We start from the raw sequence: 7,345 nt of genomic DNA on the forward strand, positions 1-7,345 counted from the left end.
ATAAAGAAAAATGTTCTTTTCCTGGGCCTCAAGGGCACTAGAATTCCGCATTGATGGCAAGAGTACGTCCACGTGAGTTCTGGAGATGCATGGTGGTGAAGCCTATACACCAACATGAACATGCTTAATGCCACTCAACTGTGTCCTCCAAAATGGTTTAATTACAAAACAGATGTTCGGTGTCAATTACCACAATGTAAACCCTTGGGAGACTGCTGATTGACTCATCTTAGCATAAGTCAATGAATAAAGGTCCTAAGTGTGAAGCTACAAAATGAGGGATGAGCATGGATGAGGATGGGCGGGAGAATCCTCCCCCTCTAACACAATTAGGGAAGGATGTGCTGCCCTCAAGTGGCTGGGGGGCCTGGGATCCTGCCACAGAGGGGGATTCCAAACCTCACATCCCCTGACCCAGGCCAGAAGACCAGGTAGAGTCCAAGGACCCTGCCATTTCTTCTAAGATGGCTCCATCTCCAAACCCCCTCCCCTGCTCCAGGGCTTTGAAGCGGTTTCTTTGGAAGCTTCTGCACAGGGTTAAGGACAAGCGATTCCTCACATGCTCCTTCAACAGGAGGAAGAGAGGGGCCAGAGGGGCCACAGGGAGCAACCTCCTACTCTGTTCCAGGCAGCCACTTCCAGGCTGGGGCTGCAGCCTGGGGCTCTCAGGACGGCTCTGGCTAAGGGGGAAGCCCTACCCAAGCCTGGGTCACAGCCTCCCATGCCCCAGGGCAGCTGGTGAGCACTGGTGGAGGGTGGAGGGGAAGGCTTGCACCCCAGGAGTCGGGTCTGGATAGCATTCAGGTGGGAAGAGACCACTGGTCACCAAGGGGATGTGAAGCAGGGGGTGACCCAGGGCAGCCATGAGATCTCCTCTAAAGACCACTGTGGTCCCAGCAGTACAAAGGGACTGAGTGACATTATTACTCTTCCCTGTTTTAAGGACAGAGGTGTGGAAGGGATTCCTGAGAGTCACAGAAAACGTGGCTCACAGGTTTCATTTTGCCATCTAGGAGTGACCTTGGCCGCACTGGTGGCAATTCCCCGGACCTTTGATGAGCCCCCTGGCATCCTCCCAGTGAGTCCTCCCAGGCCCAGTCTCAGGGGCAGACAGCTGCTCTGACTGCTCTCCCTGGACCTGAGGATCACATGCGGTTTTGAAATTCTTTTTGTTGCCGCACTGGGCATTGAACCCAGGGCCTTGCACATGCTAGGCAAGTGCTCTACCGCGGAGCTCACCCAGCCCTGAGGGTGACAGGTTTGGAGAGCATTTGCTACCTGAGTCTTGGTGAGGTGAATCCTCATAGCCCTGAAGTCAGCACGTTTCTCTACCAGCTGCGTTTTCAGGGTTAAGATCTTAGCTTGAGTTTTGATTCCCCTTATTTCTTCACTTCTCTCTCTCTCTCTCTCTTTTGGTACCAGGGGTTGAACCAAGGGATGCTTTACCACTGAGCCACATACCCAGCCCTTTGCAAAATACTTCATTACAGACAGAGTCTCACTGAGTTGCTCAGAGCCTCACTAAATGGCTAAGGTTGGCTTCAAACATGCCATCCTCCAGCCTCATCCTCCAGAGTGTCTGGGATTACAGGCATGTACCACTGCCTTCCAGCTCTGCACTATTCTTAATCAGAGAACCTGTGGGGCTATGTTTACTAGGTATGAATTGAGTTGCCCTCCAGAGAAAAGAAAAAGTAACAAAGCTCTGCTGTGTGGGCAAATCAGGGATGACCCCAGGACAGGGTCCGCTTTCTCTCCAAGGAAACCCCACTGCCAAAAAGGAGCCTTTTGGCCAAAGCAGTGGTGCACTCCTGGAATCCCTGCACCTCGGAAGGCTGAGGCAGGAGGATCAAAAATTTCAAAATCAGCCTTAGCAATGGCAAGGCACTAAGCAAATCAGTGAGACCCTACCCTAAATCAAATTAAAAATTGGGCTGGGGATGGGGTTCAGTGGTCAAGCATCCCTGAGATCAATCACTGGTACCACCCCCCATGAAATAAAAGAGCCTCTGCTAAGGACTTCCATGTTGGCTGAGGCAGCTGCCTGCAGTGGGTGTCCTGCAGAATGCAGTCAATCTCCCCAGGCCTGGGCTGTGGGGAGGGGTTGGCCCAGTGACCGGGGGTTAGCCCCCAGCTAATGATCACTTGGTATTGTGGTTTGGATGTCAAATGTCCCCATTGCCCATGTGCTAAAGGTTTGGTCACCAGCCTGTGGCCCTTGGGACATAATGGAAACTTTAATAGGTGGGGCCTCCTGGAAGGAATGAGATCATTAGGGGTGTGACCTTGAGGGGGATATTGGGACCCAGCCCAGTCCTACCCACCCTCTTCCCAGTTACCCAGAGATGAGCAGCCTCCTCTGTCATGTGCTCCAGCTGCCAGGATGTCCTACTGTGCTGCCACAGGCCCAAAGCAACAGGGCTAAGGTGCCATGGACTGAGACCTATGCAGCCATGAGTCAAAAGAAACCGTTTCCTTTTAAGGGGATTCTCTCAGATGCTTTGTCACAGCAACAGAAAGCTGACAGCACCCTTGGTCTGTGCCCCTGCTTTATACATAGGGATGCTGAGGGCCCACAGGAAGCTGAGCAGCCCCAGGTCACATGGTCCCGTAAAAACAATTATTATCCATTCATTCACTGACTACATGGCAGGAGCTGGACTCCAGATCTCAGTGTTTGAAAAAGTTGTGTTTCCTTCCTGCTCCTTAGTCCCTCGCTCTCTTTTTGTATGAATCCAAGAAGGACCTTCAGGAGATTGCAATGCCACCCAGTCATCCTAGCCAACTTTGTACTTGAACATGAAGTTCATGGGATGTTTCTGCTTCACATTGTGTTAGTCACTAGTCATCAGAGAGCTCTGTGCTTTCACCTACAGAGTGCCACCCCACTTCCCTGCTGCAAGGGCTCTTCCTGCCAGGTCACCTGCTGGATGGAGGGCACTGCCCAGTGCCCTAGATCTCTCCTGAATGTCCTGTGACCAACCCACTGCAGGCCAGGCAGACATCCACAGAAAAAAACAGCGAGAGGGTCTGGCGCCCCCTGCAGAAAGCACCCCTGTCCAGGTACTGTTATATAGATGCCCACAGAACATTCCTCAAACCTGCAGCAGCTTGGACTGCATCCAAATGCAACCACAGGCCGAGCACAGTGGCACCCACCTGTGATAGAGTGACTCAGGAGGCTGAGGCAGGAGGATTGTGGGTTTGAGGCCAGGTTTAGCAACTTATTGAGGCACTGTCTTAAGATAAAGAATTAAAAGGGCTGAGGATGTAGCTCAGTGGCAGAGCCCCTGGTCCAATCCCCAGTACCAAGAGGAGGAGGAGATACCAGAGATGGGAACTTATGAGTTGGGTCAATGGTAACTCCAAGTCCAATGAGACTGAATGCACAGGGAAAGCTTTAACCCGCAAAAGAAAAGGAGGCAGGGAGCTTCAGCTCCAGGTAAAGGACTAGGAATTGAACCCGGGTGCCTTACCACTGAGCACACCCCAATCCTTTTTATTCTTGTTTTGAGAAGGGGTCTTGCTATGTTGCTGAGGGTCTCCCTAAATCACCAAGGTTGACCTCAAGTGATCCTCCTGCCTCAGCCTCCCGAGAATCTCTGGGATTACAGGCATGCACCACCATGCCCACCAGGAAAGGAACTTTTATCAGTGCAGCCACACGGGGAAGGCAAGGGGACCCACATCTTAGCCTGTCTTCAGGCAGTGACAATGACTTGGAGCTTTTATAGAAAGGGGAATGAGGGCAAGGGCTTGGGCTTTGCACAGCTGCCAAAGCAGGTGGTCCTGACCAGTTGAGGTCTGTCCATCTTCCCAGGATTGGCCAGGTGGTGCCTTGTCAGGAGAGCTGTGTCACCTGCTTTGGCTCTCAGATGCACATCAATCAGACCTTGTTCCTGGGACATGAAACAGACTGCATGGGGGCGGGGGTCTGGATTCTGAATGAAGAGCAACTTACTTCTGTTGAAAATAGAGAGGGGCTACAACACCCACACCCACCTCAGGAGCCAGGAAAGCTAAGATGGGTCCCGCCCTTCCTCAGGCCTGGGCACAGGCCATCTGCCTAGGCATAGGCCATCTGCCTAGGCATTTTCTTTGCTTTTCCCATTTTTGCTTTTCTTCAAGCCAAGGAAATTCACATATGTAGATCACTTGGGTTTTGTTTCTATAAACTGTAACCACTTCTGTGGGTCAGGGGCTTTTTCCAAACCTTCTGGCTGCTTCTCCCCAGTTTGATCAAAGTTCTTGATTTTTTCCTTTTTCTTTCTTTTTTTCTTTTCTTTTCTTTTTTTTTTTTTTTTTTTTGCCTGTTCCTTGTGCTGGTGGGCACTGATGCAGCCAGCAGGGTCCAGTAACAAATCCAAGGTGACTCAGGCAAAGGGGATAAATGGGCCATATATTGAGGCAGAGATGCTGCCCTTCTAATTCTGCCTTTAGCCATCCATTGGATGTCGGTGGGTAGAGGTGGAGGGCTGGAGTCCTTCTTACAAACTCCCCAAGACTCAAGTCAGCAAACACTGAAAGCCCTGTCGCCCTCAGGGACAGGGCCCCAGACAGTTCCTCGGTGCCTCCCAAAGGCTGCCAAGGGAGAAGTCACTTGGGGCCCGACTCCAGGAGGATCATCAAGGGGCGGGACAGGGGGACTTCAGGTAACAAGCCGCAGCCAGCTCGCCCTAGGACCCCAGCCCTCACCAGCCCCACCGCGTTCCTGGACAGAAAGGTTTCCTCGAGCATCCTCACTGGGTGTCCCTGCAGCAGGGCCCCAAGACTGCCCTGGAAAGGGATCTGTCACGTGGGAGCGACCGATTTCCCTGATATATGCTGCTCAGCACCAGTATCCCCTTCTCTAGGCTCGGCAGAGTCCCCTGAACCTGCAATGTGCCCAGATGTGCCTGGCCTGCAGCCCTGGCTCTGAACCAGCCTCGTGGAACACTGGGTGCACAGTGGAGGCCCGTGTGGAGTGTCCTCCTCCCAGTGCGCACCTCCTACTCATCCCTTGGCACATCCCCAACCCTCTTTGCTCCCAGGACCCCTCAACTTTCTTTCCAAAGGCCTTGGAATCCCCAAAGGATTGATGCATGAGGGAAGGGACCTGCATCTGGGGGCACAGACCTCGCTTTGGCATCATGTTGCCTACGTGGTACTTACACCCCTGAAGATCTCGCCCAGCATTTGAAGCAGGATCGATTTAGCCACGCAGCAGGTAAGCACTGATAAGCTCAAAACATTGCATGGACAGGAAAGAGATTTCTTCTGCAATCAATTTCTACATCATAGTCTTCAGTAAAGGAAGAGACCACTTGGGGGCTTCTCTGTCCCCTGTTGGTTGTAGCTAATTTCAAAAAACAGTTTCAATGAAGGGCAGCAACCTGCACATTTCAAGCACTCTGCTGAGTTCCAATACTATGCATCAGCTGTGAGGGCACCACAATCAATGTAAACAACATGTCTATCACCCTAAAAGTTTCCTCCTGCCTCTCTGCAATCCCTTCACACCTCCACCATCCCCCCTCACATCTCCAGGTGACCCCTGATCTGCTTTTTGTTACTATATACTCTCTAGAAGTTTCAATAAATGGAATCATACAGCATGTTTTATTTTATTTTTTTTAAATCTGGCTTCTTTCAACATAATTATTTTGAGCATCATCAAGGTTAAGTGCCAATAGCTCACCCTTTCCTATTTTTGAGTGATCAACTGTCTCTTAAGGTGGGCCTGGGGAGTCTGCATCCACTCACCTGCTGATAGACATCTACACTGTTTCCAATTCTTGTCTATAAACAAAGCTGCTATGAAAATGTGTATACTAGTCTTGGCAAAGGCAGGTTGTAATTGATGGATTTCTGGAGGCTCAGTAGGCAAGTTGAATATTGAAAACTCCAGGGAGGGAACCCAGTGGGCAGAGCTTGTTCTGCAGAGTGAAGTCCTGAGTTTAACCCCCAGCACCAAAAAAAAAAAAAAAAAAAAAAAAAAAAAAAGAAAAAGAAAAAAAAAGAAAAGAAAAGAAAAAAGAAAGAAAAAGAAAAAAGAAAAAGAAAAACTCAGAACCACCGCCAGATCACAGGGGCCCTCCACCTTTGTGGGTTTCAGCTGCAGGAGTTCAGTGTTCCCACTGAGACTGTCTCCAGATTCCTCATGTTTCTGGACCTTTCTGACATATGCCAGAGCATTCTGTTCCTAACAAGGCTGCCCTCTAGAGAAACTGCTTTATCAGAGTCTGAACAACTGGGAATCACCAGAGCCTGTGTCACCTGGGGGAAGGCAGGCACCCAGCTCCAGCACCCTGAGTCCTGCTGTTCCACCTAAGAGGGCAACAGGGAGAAGCACTGGGGACATTCCCAGCCCAGGATGCAGGCTCAGGAGACAGGGACCCGCTGGAGGGGCCACAGAAAGCTTGCCTCCCACTCCTGGCAACTCCCCAAGGCCTATTTCCAGGAGCTCCCTTCCCCAGTGCTAGAGTTACAAGGCAGACTAAAAGGCAAAGGCCTGAGAGAGGAGCAAGCACGGACACTAGACTCCCACCAGGAGGGATGCTGGGACCCTCAGACCAGGAACCCCTCAAACAACCACGACTAACCTGCCAAGGGCTCTCATGGAAAGACAGAACAGGCACCAGCAGAGGGGACAAGGCAGAAAGAGATGGAGACACAAAATGGTGGGACACAAATGAGGAAGAGCTTTGATGAGCTCATTAACATACTGGACTCCACTGAGCAAAGAATGTCTCAGCTTCCAAAACAGGAAAGCAAAGCAAGATAGGGAGAGGGAGAGGGAGAGGGAGAAGAGGGAGAGGGAGAGGGAGAGGGAGATGAGGGAGACAGGGAGAGGGAGACAGGGAGAGGGAGATGGAGAGGGAGAGGGAGATGGAGAGGGAGAGGGAAAGAGAGAGAGAGAAGGAGGGGGCAACAAGGGAGAGGGAGACAGGGAGAGAGAAAGGGAGACATGCAGAGGAGTGGGGGAGGAGAAGGGAGAGGTAGAGGGGGAGAGGGGGAGATGGAGAGGGAAAGGAGGAGAGGGAGAGGGAGAGGGAGAGAGGCTGAGGGGGAGGGAGACAGGGAGAGAAAGAACCAACATCTAAGAACTGTGGGAAGATAAGAGGTGTCATGTAGACAAGATGGGAATCCACGGAAGAGGAGAACTTCCCAAATTAGTACCAAATCAAAGTGGCTCAGAGAACTTCAAGTAGAAGGAACAACAAAACAACTCCACCCAGCCTCAGCCTCCAGGAATCCAAACTGCAGTACCAAGAGAAAGCCAAGCCAACACCAAAACAGAACCACCATCAAACACACACACCCTAAAGGTGCCAGAGGAAGAAGCCCGGCCTCTGGGAACAGAGAC

General features: G+C 51.4%; 1 protein-coding gene across 2 annotated transcripts in view; it reads right to left on the reverse strand.

Moving 5' to 3' along the window:
* The window catches only part of LOC144372106 (uncharacterized), a 47,017-nt gene extending 43,741 nt beyond the window's left edge, over positions 1–3,276 (reverse strand). Inside the window, exon 1 of one of the 2 annotated variants that reach the window (XM_078035525.1) lies at positions 3,160–3,276. The gene's annotated coding sequence lies outside the window, so the exon portion shown is untranslated. The remainder of the gene's footprint in view (positions 1–3,159) is intronic. The other variant, XM_078035528.1, reaches the window with a different exon arrangement.
* Positions 3,277–7,345: the final 4,069 nt, after the last annotated feature.

The sequence above is a fragment of the Ictidomys tridecemlineatus genome, chromosome Y, assembly GCF_052094955.1.
Source record: "Ictidomys tridecemlineatus isolate mIctTri1 chromosome Y, mIctTri1.hap1, whole genome shotgun sequence".
Lineage (NCBI taxonomy): Eukaryota > Metazoa > Chordata > Mammalia > Rodentia > Sciuridae > Ictidomys > Ictidomys tridecemlineatus.